Source organism: Streptopelia decaocto (assembly GCF_964273445.1).
Source record: "Streptopelia decaocto genome assembly, chromosome: 3".
Taxonomy (NCBI): domain Eukaryota; kingdom Metazoa; phylum Chordata; class Aves; order Columbiformes; family Columbidae; genus Streptopelia; species Streptopelia decaocto.
Window position 1 is genome coordinate 20,685,517 of NC_138656.1, and position 20,360 is coordinate 20,705,876.

Genomic DNA, 20,360 nt, shown 5'->3' on the forward strand with positions numbered 1-20,360 from the left:
AGGGGAGACCTTATCGCTGTCTGCAGCTACCTGAAAGGAGGTTGTAGCATGGAGAGTGCTGGGCTCTTCTCTCAAGTAGCAAGTGGTAGGATGAGAGGAAATGGGCTCAAGTTTCACCAGAGAAGGTTCAGAATGAATATTAGGAAAAATTTATTCACAGAAAGGGTTGTCAGGCATTGGAACAGGCTGCCCCAGGGAAGTGGTGGAGTCACCGTCCCTGTTGGTGTTTAGAAGACCTGTAGGCGAGGTTCTTAGGGACATGGTTTAGTGCTAGATTTAGGTTATGGTTGGACTCAATGATCTCTTCCAACTGAAATGATTCTGTGATTCTATGTCAGATTGCTGCAGCTGCACAAAGGGACAAAGGCAGCGCTGGGAAACCCATGGACTTGGATGTGGGAAACCAGGGTAAAGGTGGTAAATCATTCAAATGGCAGAAAAACCCCTTGGAAGTCACTGGAGGTGATCAACAGGAAGCAGTCTTTCCTGAGGAGGTTGAAGGGGGAATGCAGGAGGAAAGGATGGATTGAAATGTCCCTGGGGGAGAGGAGCAAGCGGTTGCCACATCTGTCTGCTGAATGTCACTCTGAGCAAAGCTGGTCACTCTGCACCCACTGAGCAGCCAGGCATATGCCATCTGCGCTCAGTGACCACTCTGGGCACAACGTGTGCCCAATGCCTGCTCCCCGAGTCCACCTCCCACTCACACCACCTGCCTGGCCCGCATCACAGAATCACAGAATAATTTGGATTGGAAGGGACCGTCAAAGCCCATCTAGTCCAGCCCCCTGCCATAAGCAGGGACAGATCAGTTTGCTCAGAGCCTCATCCAGCCTGGCCTGGGACGTCTCTAGGGATGGGGCATTTACCACCTCTCTGGGCAACCTGGGCCAGTGTTCCACCACCCCCATTGTAAAAAATTTGCTCCTCATGTCTGTCCTCATCTTTCTTATAGGCCACTTTTAAGTACTGGCAGTATTATATTTTTTCACAGGCTCTGCATAACTGGCTCAGACACTGAGCTCCTTTCTATTGGTAAAATGCTTTCTCATGAACTTTACTTCAAGTGTAGAGGTTAGGTCCCTTCACAGGTATTAAATTAAGGACAGAAACTGTTTTTGTTTGCAAAACTGAACCAGGAACTTTACCAGAATTAAAAAAAAAAAAAAAAAAAAAAATCCACTTTATTGTTAGTTTGAGGTATAAAGTCTCGTTTCTGGCTTTTACTAATCCTTTTTTGTTTTCGCTAGTGATTTTCATGTGGACTTATAGAAATATTACAGTTATCTATGCATTTCACAAAGTCAGTTTATTAATTTTGCCTCCTTCCTTTCTAGCAGGAACAGCACAGTAGCCACAGGGGAGAAAATTAGCTGGGCAAATTCTCCATCTGTCTCTTTTTCTGTTTCCAAGGGCTCTTTGACTGTGAACCTTTTTTTGTGGGTATTGGTGGATCATTTTTGCATGATGCAATTTAAAACAAAACAACCCAAACCTACAGCTTAATCTACACAGCTAACGAGGTGTCCTCAACAAGGCTAACCTTGACTATGGCTTCATTGTGTTACATGCCATGATTTTCTTTGTCTGAGGGAAGGCACCAAAGATTTCCACATTTTTTCTTCATGGTAACTGAATTCCCATGTCTGCCTCTTAGAGGAAGCCTAAGTGGTCTAGTGGTCTTGGCAAATGGGTCCTATGGCCCCTGCAGAAGCATGCTGCCAGAATGATTTTTTCAGAAGTGGTGGCTGAGGACAGTGGAAGGGAAAGCTTGTGTGTATGTGTGTGTTTATATACATCCATGGATGTATCCCCTTCCCTCAAGCAAGCATTAGAGATGTGATCAAAGGAAAGGAACAGATGGGACACAGCAGCACGAGCAGACCCATTGATTTTCTCTGTAGACCAGTGAGGGGAGTTTGTGGTGGGGAACAGGGGCAGCAGGACAGCGGGGAGCAGCCCTGGGCATTCTGCAATGCTTCCAGGTGATCACATTGCAGAAAAACAATGGGAGCTCTGTGGGGAGCCCAAGTAGACAATGGTCACACAAATAAAGCAGGGAGAGGGGAAGATCATCTAGACAGAGGAGAAAGGAAATTAGTGAGATAAAAGCTAGAGATCTGCAGAAATTGTGGACAGCAAGATCCAGGTCAGGAAAATGCTGTGCAAGGAGAAGGCAGAAGTCTGAGTGACCATGAGTGTGAAGACAATAAGGGTCATGAGTGAAAATAAACCCCAAGTTGCAGGGTCCATAAGGCTGCAGGACCCTTGGTTTTGGTGGTGTTATTCTGTGATGACTCTTATTCACTTCATTATGAATTAGTTTGATGTATTTCCTCGCCACAAATCCTACTTTGAGGTTTTGACTTGAACAGACATTGCATGGTATTCCCACATGGGCCTACGAGGGAAACCTGTGGGGCTGCTATTTCCATCACCCGGTTCATCCACTTAATCTCTTCTCCTTTGGCTTTCATTGCCAAGGTCATGACAAGATTGCCAAGCCTGAAGCCAAACATCCGGTATCTATTCCAACGCAAAGCTCTTAGCTCCTCTGAGTCAGTGTGCTCATGTCAAGAATAACCCCAAAGAGATATGGAAACCCTGAAGTCACTGCCATAAATCACACTTGCCCTAATGCCATTTTCATCTCTGAGAGTGGCCTGCCCTTTGTGTCATGTCCTGCCAACATTCCCAACTGTTGGCCATTTGTTTGCAAAGGGGAATGCAAAGTACATGCTCTTGAGAACCTATCCAATACCAGTGGTATTATATGTTCATACAGACAAGCTGGAACAACTCATCTCTGCTTTTTCATCCCAGGGAAAGAAAACGAACCTGAAACTGCATTAGAGGAGTTGCAGTTTGTTTCTGGGAATGCCACTTGAAACTTTACTCATGCTTGATGCTAGGTACTTTCTCTGGTTGTGATTGCAGCATATCGCAGTTTGTCTACTGCGAGGGATGTTCATAAATATAGCCTGTTTTTCTCTGGTTGAGCTGTGCATGAAACAATCTGGGTTTCTTCAAATGTATTTGTTATTCATAGGGATTCTCAGAATAGTTTGGACCAATGCTTTTCAGCTTGCAACACGCTCAGGCTGATGACTTGCAATTCACTTTCCACGGTTTGTGATTTGTCTTCCAAGGCAAATGCTATTTCCTCTGTTTGCCAGTGAGTGACAGAAACTTTATAAATAGAAGACTAATGACCATCAAATAATGATTTTGTTTTGTATGAGTTTTTGGCACAAATTTGTGTAGATCTGGGGATTCTGGACTATTTTTATGAATATCTTATTTTCCTCATAGTACTGTGGCAGGTTCTGGTGTAAATTTGCAAAGCCAGCTGTCTTCAATCCACTGGTCCCTGGAGTGTGTCATAATAGTGATGTATTGAATTATGACAAGTTGCCTTGGCCCATGCCAGCTCCACTTCAATAGTTGTTAATGTCTTTGTTCCAAAAGCTGAAAATGCATCAAAGGACAGAGCAAACGAAGACTTTCTTATGAAGGATGCCAACTTGGGAGATCAATTTTGCCCCCCTTGAATCTGATAGTAAAATTCCCAAATCGTTGAGGCTACTTCTTAGCTTACAGTTGTCTTGAAGGTGTTGTAGTACCTCATGACTTGAAAGGTTGTTTTTCTGTTTTAAGAGGTTGGCAAAACAAAGTTCCAGTGCTGTAACCCAGGCCATGCTAGGGGCTTGCATACCATTCCTTTCTTCTGACTTGCAGCAATATGTTTGAGAGTCAGTTCACTCCAGTCTCTTGTAATCCTTGTGAGTGTGCAAGCACAGAGTCATACAATTTAAAATACTTCAAAGCTGACATGAGAGACTTAATTTAGATGGTTATTGGGGTCTGCCACCAGGTTCTCTTGTGCAATTACTTCTCTAGTAGACATTGTAGTTCTCTTCACACCCACTGAAGGAAGAGATGTGTTTCCATGTTTGTTGTTCCCATGTTACTGGGAAGCCTGAGAAAGAGATGACCCCCATTAAGAGTTTGGAGAAGGGGAAAAAGAAGAAAAGGCAGGAATATGGCTCATTTCCTATAGCCATGGGCCTTCCATGGGTCTTTTCTTTATGTGCTTTCCATACAGACGCAGTGGCAGAAGTCCTTAGTCAGAAATAATGTTTTCTCTGGTGTGACTGTTATTCCGATTATTACATTGATAGTGGCATATAGCAAAAACAATGGAAGAAAACTATGGAGATGTAACAAGGACTCTGTCTACACTTCACTGGCATCAGATACTAAATGAAGTAATTGCTTCAGTTGAAAGATATTGTGTCTTTTGCTACAATTTTAATGATATAAACTAGCTGTACCAATACTGAAATCCAAAATGACTTAGGCTTTTCTTCAGAGCATTTTCAGTATTTCTAACAAGTTCTTTTTTAGTACTCTCTAACATTGCTGTGGTGGCTGTATGTATTTTGGTTTTATGTCAGGAATGGCAAAATCCAGCAAGTATGTATGGGCTGGAGCACATGAAAGTGTTAATAGCAGGTAAGCTACAAGAGGAACATACTACATTAACAAATTTGCATTAGGTAGGTGTGTGTCTGCTCTTTATTGTGATGTTGCACATCCACAAGCGTTACTACCTACAAAAGTATGTGCAATGATGTGGGAAGCCCTTCTTCCCAAAACTCGGTCAGCTTTGCTGGGTTCAAGAAAAACACCTCCTTCTGACAAAGTAACTGGTAACGTTTTTCCTACTGCAACACCTCCTCCCTGTTTCACCTGCTGTATTGCGAATGTTATTTGCAATGCGGTGGTAGCCAGAGACCCCAGCTTTCAGCACAGGTGCCCAATGCAAGGCACATGGCTCACGTGGGACAGCAGAGTGAATCCCTTCACAGTGCCACACCTGCAGCTGTAAGCCCTGCTGCAAGGACAAGAAACTGGTGCCTCTGCCCAGAGGTTGCACTCACCCAGAGGAGGGAACCAGCTTGGCTCTCAGCATCCTCATCCTCCGTGGGGCATCAGCATACCCTCAGCATTGTAAGACATTTATGGATGTTATAAGTAAACATCAGAGAGATGCAGAGCAGTTGAAAGTCATAGAATCATTTTGCTTGGAAGAGACACTCAAGATCATTGAGTCCAACCTTAACCTAACTCTAGCACTAAACCATGTCTCTAAGAGCCTCATCTATGCATCTTTGAAACACCTCCAGGGATGTTGACTCAACCAGTTCCCTGAGAAGCCTGTTCCAGTGCCTGACAACCCCTTCTGAACCTTCTCTGGCACAACTTGATGCCATCTCCTTTCATCCTATCACTTGCTACTTGGGAGAAGAGACCAACACCCTCCAAGGTTAAGCAAATCCTTTCTGCTCACGGTGGCTCCTTAAAACAGAGGTTGAGATAACAGAGTAATTTTGTGGAGTCCTTGGAGATGCACCGGTGTTTGCTGTCAGTGCACTGGGTGAGGTTTTATAACACATGGATCCAGCAGCATTAATGCTATGTTTTCCTGAGCTTCTTCATGCATTGCTCCTGAGTGCAGCGGAGTGCCTTGCTGCATCTCTGTCTTTAGTCTTCTGCTCGAGGTTAGGCTGCCTTACCCAGTCACTAAAGACACTAGCTCCAAGGAAACAATGTTCTGAAGTCCTGTGAAATCACAGTAATTTTTTCTTTGAACATGCCACAGTCAGAGAATAGTAGTCATTTTCATCAACAGCCTTCAGGGATGCTGATGTTACTGCAAGCACCCCTGCAATTCATTTTTTATTATTATTATTATTAAAATAGTTTCATTTTCCTATTTAAAATGATTTTCAAGTGGAGAAATATTCTACAAGATAAAATACAGGCTTTTCACTGTCCAGGTTCTGAAGTAAGGATAAATTATAATTAAAAATAGAAATATGAGTACTACAATATTGCACAATGTAGATTTGTAAGAGTTTTCCATATATATTGAAATGACCCATTTCTTGGAATGATTCATGAACCAGCTGTCTAAGAGCAAAATTGGGTCATGTTAGAATTAATGTCAGGTATTTTGGATAGTAAAGCACGTGTTAATTCTACAGTTTGCTCATTGTATGGCTAACACAGTCCCTTGCTGTGTTGATACAATAGTGTGTGATAAGAGAGGAAGGGGGGAAACACAAGTGGAAAGGAATGAAGTAACTTGAATAGAACAGGAGATGGCTCACTCAAGGACTTTCATCCAGCCTCATCTTTTTTGAAGGCTTAGAGGCATCATCTGTTTTCTGTTTCATACAGGTATCCAAAACCTATAGTCAAACAAATCAGTTATAACCACTGCTTTCTCCCGGGAGTCAATCTGAAAATCCAATTCTTTTCTTATTTTGACTAGAACTGTCCCCCTAACCTTCTGTGTTGTCTTGAATCCAGCCACTCCTGGCCTGGGCAAAGCTCAGAGCTGCACCTAATTTTTAGTGGTCAAATGTCTTTCATTCGTTTTCTCAAATTATTATTTACCCTGAATGAGAGTGTACCTTATTTTGCTCAGAAAACCCAAAAGTTCAGAAATCTCCCAAACCAGAGGATTTCCAAAACATTTTGATTTTCTACTGAAACTTCACATGCACTTAGTATGTGACATGCTCTTCTGTGTATGTCACTAGTTCCTTTTATTCTTCCACTACTTAGAATGAGCTCAGAAGGAGGGAGAGGAGGAACATGGCGTGTACCTGTAAGTGCAAAGGAAGATATTCTACATTCTCCAAGCAATTTTCACTTCAGTGGAGATGATAGCACCTCTTTGTGTCACAGGAGAAAGTTCATAGGGAGAGAAAGGGCAAGTGAGGAAAAGGAAAACTGTCCTTCATTGGGACCTATAGTTTAATTTAACCCATTGGTAGAACTAGAAGCAAATGTTGACTTGTTAAGGAGCCTAGCCTGGATGGTAAACTCGGTTTAGGCACGGTGAGCTGATTAATCGGCTCTGGTCTGCTGTGCTTGGCAAATGGTCATCACCCTGCGCTTGAACATGCTTTCCAAGGCAATCTGCTTGCTGGCACTCAGCCTGGCAGAGCCGTTGTAAATGGGTCTGAGTTGTCATTGTGAATCAGGATAAAAAGGACCCAGCTCCTGTCCAGAAAATGAAGATGTGCATTTTGTCCTGATGCTTGTGTTAAGCTTTTCTTGGGCTAGAGCTCAAAGTAGCTTTATACTTCAAATTGTTCATTATTAGTGTACTGCAGCAAAGCGAATGGGCAGGCTTATGTAACCACCAACAACCATTATCTTTTCCCATCTTTTTCTATCCCTTCAGAAGAAGTAGTGCAGAATTAATTATCATTCCTTTGTAAAGATATCTGAGAACATCATGTGGAACGTCATTCTGCACAGCTTGCTCTCTAGTCAAATGTGATTATGTAAAAAACGTAATTCTATTGTTTTAACTTTGGTTGATTCAGACACACTAGGCTTACAGCAATTAAGCTAATATAATGAGCAAATCAGCAGCAGTTATATGGCAAGTTAATAAGCTATATCGGAAATGTTAAACTGCAAATGCATAATGCTGAACTTTTTGCTGGGATTGTTTGAGGACCTTCTAGTTTAAAATCCTGACCAGAACCGGACCTCTAATATGTGTTCATGCATCTGATTCAACCTGTGTCTCTTCATTCATTGCCACCATCCTGTCACTCACCTTTGAATGCCAAGACACAGGAGCAGCCCAACTGTGAAATGTCTTTCTGTCAGTCTTTGTCAGATGGAACAGGTTTTCCTGGTACCCCCTCACGATGGCGAATAGTCAGGTTGCACACTGCTTCTCCTGCTTTCCTATCCATTTTGTAACCAAACCCACCCAGAGCACAGGGGCACAAACTAATGACAACACTTGGGCATAGCTGAGCCTGAGGCTCCCCTGTTGAAACCGGTGTGAAGTGGTAAGCCTATCAGTCTTGGCCTTTTGCCATCAGGCAAGGCAGTCAAGCACAGACACATTTGTATAAAACAAAACTAGGTATTAATAGAAATGCATGTTCCTAAACTATCATCTAGGATTTTCCCAACAACCGCTTGCTATACTTCCTAAGTATATACTCCATTGATGTAACTTTAGATGCTGAGGGACACCGTTGTTAACATTGGATGCAATCATGGGAAGTTTTCTATCCTGGCCTGCTAACAAAGGTGTTTTGTCATGTCCACATATACATCAGCTCAGCTTGACAAAGGAGTAACCTTAACAGAGCTGTTGTCAAGCTTGATCTCTGAATTTTGAATTGCAAACTTGATCGATGTTAGGAAAATACAGATGACGCCTTATCTGTAAATCAGACCTCTTCAGCTTAACCCTTTCAGGCTCCTTCCCTGGCAACTATTGGTCCTGTGGGCTCTACCTAATTGTTCACCAACCCTTTCTAGATCCCCTTTGGAAACCTGTAGATTTTGCTCAGATTTTATCTACTCAGCTCTTTTCTTCCACCAGCTTCCTTTCATTTCTTTCTGGTTCATACCATTTTACAGATGGTGGTGAAAGCTATTTTGAGGATCCAGAGTGGATTTCTGCCTTTGGCTCCTCACTTCCAAAGGTGCACTGGGGACACCCAAATGCAGCCAAAATGTATCATGTGTCTCTGTCCATCTCCATTCCAGAAAAAAGCTATGCCCTGGTTTCAGGAACTTGCTAAAACTGGCTTCTATCGCCGAACATTTTAATCTCTAATGTGGTTAGGGTAAAATAAAACAACAGTGGCAGGTCATTTGAATAAAACATTTGAAAGAATAAGGAGTCCTTACTGTGAGAGGCACTTTGGTAAGATTAGAGATTTCCCTGGTCAGGCTGATTTTGACTGTAGTTCATCTTGCAAGCTGATTCTCTGAAAGTGTGATGAGGTTCCCCATCCTGTCCCACCTCAGGTCTCGGCTCAGCTGATGACATGCCATATTTGGCTGTACTTGGGAATTGGTGGACTTGTATTGGAAGATGCAGAGAGCTCTGAAAGTGGTTGAATAACACCTTCATGCCTGATCAGTTTTATTTTCATTTTTTATAAAGCATAACAGTTGGTCAACAATGAAATTATTGCCTGCAATTGCCGTAGACTACATACAAGAATAAATACCATAGTCCTCAGCTGTGAACTTCTTTGCCCTGTCCCATTACTCACTTTTGGGGAAAAGCTGTGAGTTTGATAAACAACAGCAGTGCTTCTGGGGTTGATAGCTTTGTGTCACTGCTCTAGATTCACTGGGCCACTGAACATGAAAGTTTAATGATCACATAAATTTCAGGTGCTGTCTTTCCCCTGCTGCACAAAACCATCAAGTAAATTTATCTCAATGCTCTAGTGCCTCCGTAGGCACGTTGCAGGCTTTTCCATGCTCGTTATTTTTTTCCTCTCTTTTAATGCTTCATTTAAATCACTGCTCACACCCACAGCTGAGAAAGAGAGGTCATGCGGCCAAGCACAAGTAAGAAACGCAGTTTGCTGTTAAAGGACACCATAGCTTCTCACTTACGTGAAGCATGTTGTGGCATTAAACTGCTCCAGTGAAAGCACCCAGTGCCAAGCTGCAGGGACTGCTTAGGCACTGATGAGCAAAGGACTCTGAAGTCCTTCCTTCGCTCCTGTCACCTGGCTTGCCATCATTTCAGCAACCTGCTTAAAAGGCATCAGCAGAGGAGATGAGCACCTGCTTAGTCACTTTAGGTGGAAAATACATTAAAGCCTAATTTAGACAAAACCCAGTGGGCAAACTGACCTATTTCATGGTCAGTATTTAGGTTAGTGTGTGCAGTATCAATCTTGCTCTTCAGGGAGCGATTCCTACCATACATACACATTTTTCTCAGGCCTTGCTTGATGTGTTCTGCCAGGTCTGGCTGACGATGGTTTCCCTGGGCTGAAGCCTCAGCCCTAATGCAGAGCATAGCAGGAGGCTCTTTGTTTCAGCACTTTGACAGAAAACAGAGATGCCCCAGACTTGCCTTAGTTTGCAAGATAACACCTGACACCCACAGAAATATCAGTGGTTTATATGGCCCTACTTATACCAAAACCAGAGCACTCCACTGATGCATCATGCTCCCTGGCCTGATATCTGCAGTCAATATCTGTGGAGGGGAAAGCCCTGGTGGACATATCCACCTGAAAGGAAACCCTCTGGTTTGATCTGGTTTGATTGTATAGACAGATCAAATGGGGAAAATTAGCATCTAGACTGTGGTGCAGCCCCCAGTGAGCAAGGAAGCTTTGAAGAGTGCTGGTTGTAGTAAAGGGATATTGTACTTGTGGCTGTGGTGTGGCTGAAGGGCAACCTACCCTCATCTTCCATAGTCAGGAGGCAGGTTTGCTGCACAAATAAAACACTGCCTGTCAATACAGCAGCACTAGCAACTTCTTCACTGCAAGATATCAGAAAGCAAGAACAACAGGCAAGGTGCTGCAACACAAGGGGACAAGCAGCATAAAGGTACATGGGAATGGTGAACAGGTTCAGGTAGCAGAGTTTCTTCTTCTCCCAAGGTTGGAATGTCCTGGAGCATGACAGGAAGGAGGTGGTGACAACAGACCAAGGTCTGATCAACTCTACCCGTAATGACTGCCGCCCACAGGTCTCATGGCCTTAGAGCAACGGGGGCATTAGCACTATGTCCTCCTTTGCTGTGGGATCACAGCTCTGGTAAAATCCAGAATTACCAGTACTTTCTTTCTTGAAATAATCTAGGACAAGGTTGTTCAGGAAGGTGGAAGTGGGCAGTTCAATGCCCCCTCCTTCTCTTCAAGACAGGGATATATAAGAAAAAAAAATCTTCAAAGAGCACCTGAATGCCTGTATTGGAAGGGAACTGCAGGGAACAGAAATGAAAATCACAGAAACAGGGAGAGCAGATGACAATTTGATGGACAAATCCCATTTCTAGGACAGAAAAATGCATCAAAAATTGCCATCTGTGCAGGAGTTTCTAACATTTGGTTTGCTGTGAAAGAAGGCAAAGTGGCTGCCACATTTAAGAAAATAACAATAATAATAAAAAAATCCCACTGTGCCCTTCACATTACAAAAAATTTTAATAGCTTTTACATAACCTCCAGATTTGGCCCGTTCAAGCAGCCTTGGTTTAGGTGAGGGAAGGTAGCCAGGCACAAACTGTGCTCGCTGAATTGATGAACTGTATAAAAAGCTCATGAGACATTTTCACTCCTAATTGATTGCAGAAAGCTTCTATGACATGTGTCACCATCCACCTTCAGGAGAGCTTGACCCATGGGGGATGTGGAACAGCAAGCTGTGCAGCCCCTTGGAAAATCAGTTTGCTTGGGAAAGCACAAAATCCTCAGCCCTCTCTGTGTTCTGCTCTCTGTCCTTGCCTTTTTGCCTCTAAAGTGCTTTAAAAGAGGAGACTGGAAGAACGGCGTAGCGTCTCAAATGTAGGTAATACCTGGTGAATTATTCACAGTTGACGGAGCAAAAGGCTTTTCCCTCATTCTGGCTATATAACGATCTTAAAGGATTTTCACCAAGTTCTGTGCTGGTTGTTGCAGGGAAGCTACTCTGATCTCAGCATGCAGCTGCCACTTCAGCATCCCTCTTGATTTGAGTGGATCTTGGTCAGACTTCGAGAAACATCTTGCCATCAGCAAGAGTGCCTGCATGTTCCTCTGTGACTCACCTGCACACTTTCTTATCCTGGCCTTTGCAAAATTTGTTTTGATGCTTCAGCTGGATATTTTTCCTCTTGATTTGCTCTGCTGTGAAAAGAAATGGCAGCATTTTCCCGTTGGTACTGATAAAAGTAGGAAGGTCCCACGAGCTGTGACCTTGCTAAGGAGTAGCAAGGGGGAAACTAGATTTCTTCTTTTCCCCTCAGCCGCTCTGCTTCTCTCTCCTCCCTTGTTTTGGGCAGTATTGCTGGCACATCACTGCACAGCCCTCCTACACACTTGGGTGCCCTATGGGGACAGCTGCAGGTACCAGACCTGCCCGTTGCCTTCTTGCACAGAGGCAGAAATGAGAAGGGGAAGGAGTGAGGGAGGGTTTATTCATTGTGGTCAGCCTCACAAGACCTCAGCACTTTTATTTTTCTGATCCGCCTTGAGAGAAAGAAGAGCTGAAACCAAGACAGAACAAATCTGAACTCTCTGCTCTAGGGTTGTGATGCTTTGCTACAGCCCACTCCAGTGATAGGTATTTTCTTCTTCCAGTGGCAGAGTTTACCTTCCCCAGCTTCCAGAGATCTGCTTGGTCTTCCCTGCTGACTTCCCACCACACACAACTGTCCTGAGACTTATTTCCAAAACATCATTTTATGGAGTTGGCTCCTTGAAGATCAGGCTGTACACATAAAACTTTGTCAGAAAGTCTTAACATATTGCGAATAAGTGTGGATCAACAGACTTTTCTTGAACTGATGTTCTTTATTTCATTCCTAAGGGAGGGCTGCCTTTTGGAGTCTAAACTTTGCAAGTTTCAGCTTAGGAAATTTTGCCTTCTACTGCTCCTGGCTTATCATCCCAAGAACCAAGGAGCTTCCTCCTGGCCCTGGTACCCAAGTTAGGTCAGCTTGGTGTGACTGGGAGATGACCTCAGGAGTCATCTCAGGTGCTGGCCAGAGAGCACATGAAGATGTTTCTTGGAATTCAGTTGTGCATTGGTTTTATGGAAATGCGCACCTACTCTAAAAAAACCCTCCTGTTTTTGTTATGATCTGCTCCCCCTTTTCAGAGATCTTGTAGCATCTACTACATCATTAAAGCTAGAAGCTGACAGAGCTTTCAAGTAATTACTGGTGACAAGTCTAAACAGATAAAATAGAATTTGGTTTCCATCACTGAATACTTTCTTTCAAGAGGATTGCTAAGCAGTTCCGTTGCAGCTTTCTCATCTGAGCTGTAGAAAACCATCTCCTTTAAAGCTGATTATTCAGTTGGAAGCCCCAGTTGGTGTGTAGCTAATGTTTAACTCAAGATGTGCTTTATATTTATAGGCATTAGCCTGGGAGGTATGCACTGCCTGAGGAAAGCAAAGTGATGTAACTACTGATGGATGCATGGGGGATAAAGTCGATGAACAGCACAAAAGAATGAATCATACAAACGTGCCTCATTGTTCAAGACTGCTCATTTTTAAGGCAATTGTAGCATAACTGAAAGAGTGTGTTGTAAGAGGGCAGGTATTGCATACACCAGGGAACTGGACTGTGATTTGGGAATTGCAAGTGAACGGTAGCTGCTTCTGAAGGCTCTCAGTAATGTATCGCTAGTATTTTAAGAAATGCCTACCTTAAAAATGTCCTTGTTGTAAACTCAGAGTGCTGTGAGAAGAGGGATGGAAAAAAAATGTTCATTTGGGCCTTTTATGTGAAAATGGTTTTAACTCCTCTTCCTTAAGGAAGAAAGACAGCACCATTTAGCAAACAGCTTGTACCGTATCTTGCAGCAGGTGTTAGCAGCTGTGTACGGAGAAAAAGAAAAAGGTTTTGATAGAAAATACGGACTTTAATTGTGCAGTCTGGATTGTGCCTGTGTGGTGAATACTTTGGAAATCCTTTCTATAATCTCTGAGACAAGTCAGTACATCCCAAACCGAAGCAGGCACTGCTGCAGGGTTTGAAGGGGAGCCCTCTCTGGCAGGGAGCTCAGCAAGGAGCAGTGATGCCATGAACCTTCCCTCAGCTGGGCAGATATATTAACAAAATCTTCCCAGGTATCCCCTTGCAGCTCATCTCCTAGTCAGTTTTAACCTTCGCTTTATAACACTTCAATTAGTTTGCAAGAGTGTGTGTTAGTGTGACACATGGAGCCTCAAAACAGCTGTAAAGTTCACATGGGGAAGGAAAGAAGAAGGAGTACAAGGTCTTGTCGTTTTCCCTGGGGGAATCTCCAGGTTGCCTTGCAGACTGTGAAACAGAGAAGGTTTGGCAAAGGAGTGAAAAAGCCAGAGAAATCAGTGGCTGACTGACTGCCTTGTTGATGTGGGACTTGAAGCTCATGAAGCTTTCTCTCTCCATAATATGTCCTGCCAGGATGTTGTGAAATGGATGGGACCCACGAAATATTATATGTGTCTGTCTCAGGAGGCAATACTGAACTGTTTCCCAACAGATGGTGACTGCTTCATGGACGTGATTTGTCAAGCATCAAAGGAGAGCTAGGATGTGTGTGTTAGAGGGTTAGGAAAGGAAAAAAGGTGAGAGGGAAGGTCTAGTTAACTTCTGCCTCTCCTAATCTTGTACATGAATTAAACATGGGATACAAAATGACCCTAAGGATTGTACCAACGTTACAGGACGTGCTGACAGAGAAAGTACTGATGTTCCTCAGGAGAGCAGTCCCACTGTTTGCCTGTCCTTGTGTAAACTTTAAATAGGCATTGCTGGGATCCAAGTCCTAGCAAGAAAAACAGAGGATGTCTTTCCTTGCACTCATTAAAGTTTCAAGATATATTGAAATGCAAAGTGATGCACTCCAAGCAACCTGGACAGACAGATAAGCTGTCTGTGTTAATGAAGGTAGACCTGTAAGGTTTGCTGCATTTACAGCTTCGGGAATCTAGACTGGTTTATGCTCACTATATGGAGAGGAAAATATAAAATAGACAGCTTTATTTGTTTTATCAATAAATGAAATGGTTTTGGGTGGGAGTTACTAGTGCTTGGGCCAGAGCAAGAAGGGAATATCTTTAATCTTGTAGAAGTGAAGGAGTAAAATTTTCTAATGATGTTCCTGTAGTACACTGCAGGGACTTGCTGGAAGCAACCCAGAATCAAATAGGCTTCTTCAATGTATTTGTTTTCCCATTTGCCTCAATCCATCACTCCAGAATTAGCACCAGTGCTGTGAGGACTTGTGAGACTTCTTACTCTGGTAATGCTGCAAGAAAACAAATGCTTTCCTGACTATTGCATGTCAGCCAGGAAAATGTGAATAATTCAGAATTTAGTTTCCCTTTTTCCTTTCTCTTCCTTTCTTACCCAGACTTATTCACACAGTTTCTCTGATTCCCACTCTGGGGGATGTGTATTTTTATACATGCAGTGCGCATGGTGAATTTTTGGGCAAAGAGAGGTTTTCCATGGTCCCCTCAGATAACCTTTGAAAGAAGTTTCTGGTGTAGCCTTGGAAATAAGATAGAACAGGGCAGCTCCTGGGCCCTGGAGAACCTGTACCCTTCTGCTGGTGGAGAGCAGGCCTTGGGGACAGCCCAGCCACTGGCTTGGACCATGTAAAGTCACCTCAGCTTTCCTAAGGGGTGCTACGGTGACTAGTTGCCTGGTGGTAGAAGCAAAGCTCTGGGAAGAGGAGAGTACTTCTGTAAAGCCTTCATCTGTCAGCCCTCAGCCGTGGTGGCATCGACTGCCCAGTTCTCTGGGTGTCCTGACGTGATTCTTGGCTTCTCTCTTACCTTCCTGGTCTCCTCTTAACTTTCTTTTTTTTCCACATCGTTTCTCTGAATCCCACTCGACGGAGGAAATTGGGGGGGAGGAAATATATTAAAAATTAGTATCTGGTGGCTGAGACTTACTGTTGTCTTGGATTCCTTGAATTCTGACAATTAATTGCCTCATTCAAACCCTGAAGGACTGCTCCACCCCTAGGTTAGACGATTAAGTGCACATATGTCCAGACCCGGTTTTCCTGCTAATGAAAATGCTTTAACACATTGATCAATTGCTTATAAAAAGATGGAGAACCTGAAGAGTGCACTGCAAGCTCACAGAAATAGTACAAAATCTTCTCAGATTCTCCATACAGTGAGCAAGTACCTACATGGTGTCAGAGTTTTCTTCTTTCCACTCACACTACTAGTAATGTGGCCATTTTAGTGGGATGAAATAGAGTAGGAGTAGGAAACTGGATATACTTAGTATACTGTACCAAGTGGGACCCTTCCAACAACTCATCTGTTTAAGATGAAAAAGCATCCAGAGGGTATTAGGATGATGTAGACACTACTATTTTTACATATTAATCCTGAGACATCCGACAAAAGTAATTTTTTTTAAAGGCTTTTAAAATCTTATCCCTTCTGTCAAATAAGGTCCATAAAGATGACTGTCTGGACCCCAAAGTCACTGTGGGGAGCACAGATCACCATAGCACATTGCACAGCCTATGCATAACCAGGCCTTTCCCTTCACAACATCTTGCCAATAACATTAAAGTGTTGTGGGTTTTTTTAATCCAGAGACTCCAGTCTGATGTTTAACACAGATGTGTTAAAATCTTGTGGAAATTGCGTAGGAGGTTTTGTTCCTTTTTATTTAAAAAGGTAAACAAACCCTGAGAGATGCAAGTCAGGTAGCGCCATGTGTGACTGTTTAATAACAGGGTTTGTGAGGTTGTAATTCCCGTGGTACCACCTGGCTTCTGCTTGCTATAGGTGGTTAATTATAGCATCCACAATGCTCCCAGCAGTGGAGCAGAGGGACACAGCATGGCCTCTTTCTGTTAGACTTTTCCCCCCTCAGCTTCCACTCCCCCTCCTCCCTGGAAGATAAAGAAGCAAATCCCAGTTTAGTCATCAAGGTCTGAGGCATGCAGTGAATAATTCAATTCCTCATCTTCACACATGGACTCAGCTGTATAAATAAACTCAGCTGTTTCTGCAAAGTGTGCAAATACATTTCCCAATGTTTTTTAGACATGGGATATATTGCTGTAGTTGAAAAACATTAAATGCAAAGAGAGAGGGGTCACAAATGCTTAGTTGGTGAAGGAACAGGGTAGATCCAGTGAGTTCTCGTTGCCAGACCTGGGACTGGGACACCATGAGAGACCAAACCAATTGATCAGTGAATCACATCAGGAGGAAATCTGAGCTGTGTGGCCAAGATGCATGTATGGGACCAGGGAAATGGTGACATTTGCCTCCTACAGCTCTTCTTGGCACCCTATTTGATGTGCCTGCTTTGTAAAAGCCACAGGACCTCAAAAGGTGTGAAATTAGTCAGATTTATGACACACATATCCAGCTCAAAGAGCCTGATAGCCATGACAGACATGTAGAGGTTTTGGTACGTGCGTGGCCACTGCTGGACCCCTGAGTCAGCATAGCTGCAAGGCGGGAATCAGAACGATCTTTACTTTCATTAATGAAGATGAGTCTTAATGTGGAGAGGCAGGCTGATCAGCAAGGGAACTCACGTTGTAACTTGGCAGCCTGTTGGCTTTATCCACCTTTGGAAGTGGATGACCATGGATATGCCTTGGCACCTCCCTTGCCTTAGGGAGGTGGGCTTTGGGCAGAAATGCTCTGCCAGTGGAGTTCAGTTCATTCCTGTCTGCAGTATTATCTGGGATGTGTGCACAGACGTGGATTTTGCTCCAACATGATCTCTGATGGTCCTTTTATCTATTCATCGCAATTCATAATAGGTTGTAGCTTTCATCTGTTATACACTAATGTGTGTATCCTGATGCTCACTACATTTACCAGATAGCAAGTACTGTGAATCATCTGGCACCTCCTGCAAAGAAAACTGCTGTATTAATTGAGAGCACCAACCTGTGAAATTATAAATGATCTGTAAGGAATGACCATCCCATGGGTATCAGTCAAACAGTAGAATTAAAATTTACGCAGGCTAAGCACACATCTGCAGGCTCTGCTGGGGTTAACTTGCCAGCTCTTGTGGTTTTTAAATTCAATCTTTATTCTGGGTGCTCTGAGATTCCTTTTTGGCTTGAATTTTGGAGGACAATGTAACCAGAAAGAGAAATTGAACCAAGGTATTTGCTGCAAAGGGGAGATGGTGTCTTCCTCTACTTATTTTATTTTGAGAAGTAGGACTTGGTTCTGATTATCAACCCCCCCCTTATTGTATGGTTTTGAAAAAAAAATATCATGCATTGAATGCTTGATCAAAACAGGGAACAGAGTCATTTTCATGCTGAGTAGGTCACCTCCTTTCCTGGCTGGGGGTTTCCTTATGCGGTATTTCATTGCCTTTTGTAAAACATGTCAACTCATTGCCTGGCACACACCAAGGAGAAGCTGTGTGTCAACAGCATCAGCCTAGAACATCAGGAAGCTTCAGTTAAAAGAGTTTATTTGCAGTGTACAAACATGCAAGAACAAATTTCTAAGTAGTAGTAAACTAAATGGACAATCAGTCACACCCAGAAATAGATCCCATGACTAGTTAACACAGCAGCACATAAGTACAATGTGGTGATGGAGGCGTATCTTCAGGAGAGCTGTGCGTCAATTAGCCTGATTCAGTTAGCCTTGGACTGGATGTGTCATGATGTCAGGTGGGATGGCGTTGTCCGGCAGCGACAGCTTAGAGATGGTTCCTCTACCTGTCTCATCCCTGGGGGGCGGAGAGTGTCCCATGGCATCTTTGCAGCCATGCTGGCCACAGCACACACAGCCTGGCTGCATCCGTCTGTCGGGTCGGTGAGCTCCATAGCCGGTTCCAGCAACAGGGGACCTCTGGGACCAGGTTGCACCTCTCTTCCCACCTACACATATCAGCTCCCTTCCAAAGAAATCGGGGAAATCCAAATTGTGGAGTCAGGCCGCAGCCAGCCTCTCACAGGCGCTGTCACTAGCCCCACAGCACAGGTGTCACCCACAGTATTTTCCCCCTCTCTGCACTTCTGCAGCAAATCCTTCATGTCTGGCTGTAAAGCACTTGAAGGATAAGTCCTCCAAAGGTGCCAAACAGCAGTTATCAATCTATGCTGAGACTGGTTGATGTTCCAAGATGTGAAGATCTGGGACGGGTGCACACTTGAAATCTCCTGTACTCTGTTATATTGCTTTGAGCTTTGGGAGCAGAGAAACGGGGCTGGCTCTCTCCTGAGAAGTGTTTCACATTAGTGTCCCGTAATCGCTGCAGAAATAAAACTAGGTGTTTGCATAAGGCTGAGGCTGTGGGTGTGTGAATGGGTTAACCCACAGCAGCTCAAGTTGTTCCAGTTTCCAGAAAGCTGTGAATACGCGATTCAATTGTAAGGAGCCGTTAAGCCCACCCAGCAACAACGGATTTACCCCTGGCTTCGTTGTGGGCTGTTTTCTCATATGATGAAACACCTAACCTTTTGATACACAGCCTGCTCCCTTCTCACACCTCTCAGTAAAGGGTCTGCTTATTGGGCCGCTCCTGCTGCCACGCATTTTGCTCCAAGGTTTTACCTCAAGTTCAGTGTCTCTGTGTGTGTGGCCAAAGCCTTTGCTGCGTATTGTGCACATAAACGTAAAAGCCACCCACAAGGCTGAAAAGCAAATGTCATCTGCTGTTACACATTCATTGCAAAAAATAAGGCAGTCATGCTGTCTGGTGTCTTCTGAAATAAGTATATATGTTGTAGTCTTTCTTCTCCTCTCTCCTTGAACTGAAGGAAGATGTGTGGTTTGCTCTTTGCGCGTGTATAGGGACTGATAACAGATGTGAATCTCACATCAGTGCTGGGTCACGTTTGGGCAAAGTCTTCCTTCTCTTTATGGCCTGGGAGGACAGGGAAACAAAGCAACCTGATAGTCATTCACTTACTCTTGGACCCTACTTATGTTCTGTAGGCTGAATTTATCCCTTCTTGCCTCAGTTTCCTGTTAGTGCTAGCATGGGAAGGGAGGGCTAAGCCACCCCATGCTGTATGGTAGTGTCAGCCTCTCCTCACATCCCTCTGTGTGGGCTTTCACTGCTGTGGCTCCCACCCCTGCCCAGCTCTATGTCTTTCTGGTGCCTTGCAGGGATCTGCTAATAGCAATGAGAAAGTTCCTGGTCCAGCCCTGAGCGCTCATTCCCAGGTAATTATTTAGCACCATATCAGCACCTCACAGCCCTGATTTTCCTGACTGAGAGACAACTAATTAAAGGAACAGACACAGCATAGATTTATTGCCAAATGGGTAAAACTTAATAAAAAGCAGTGACATATTAGCTCATCAGTATCTTCCTCTGTTATATTTCTCTTTTCTGCCCTGAAACAAGAAGACATGGGTGAGAAAGCCTGAAAGCACCTGAAGAGGAGGGCATTATTGCTGGGGACAAGGAAACAATTTAAAATAAGTGGGATACTCACCCTGCAGAGGTAGCTATGTTGAACCAAGGAGATGCAGTAGCATCCTGCTGATGTTGCTCTTCAAGATGCTCAGCCCTGGCCCAGAGACAGTGGTAACAGGCAGATGCCATCATTGCCTTCCCCAGTTCTTTCTGTCTCCTTTGCCCACCCCTCCCAGGAGAGAGCTGCCTTTTATCCCTAGAGCCAGCACAGAAAATAGGTAGATGGAAATTGCTGAGAGACATGGGCACATGGGATGTGAGCCCTTGCCATGCTGCGGGCTGGCCGCAGCCCGTGACCTGTTTGGCTGGCTCTGAGTACAAGCTGGCTGGGGCAGGCAGGCAAGAGATCTTTTCCCACACAGGGTGCTGCCCTGAATTTTTTCCCCTTCCCTCATCCCAG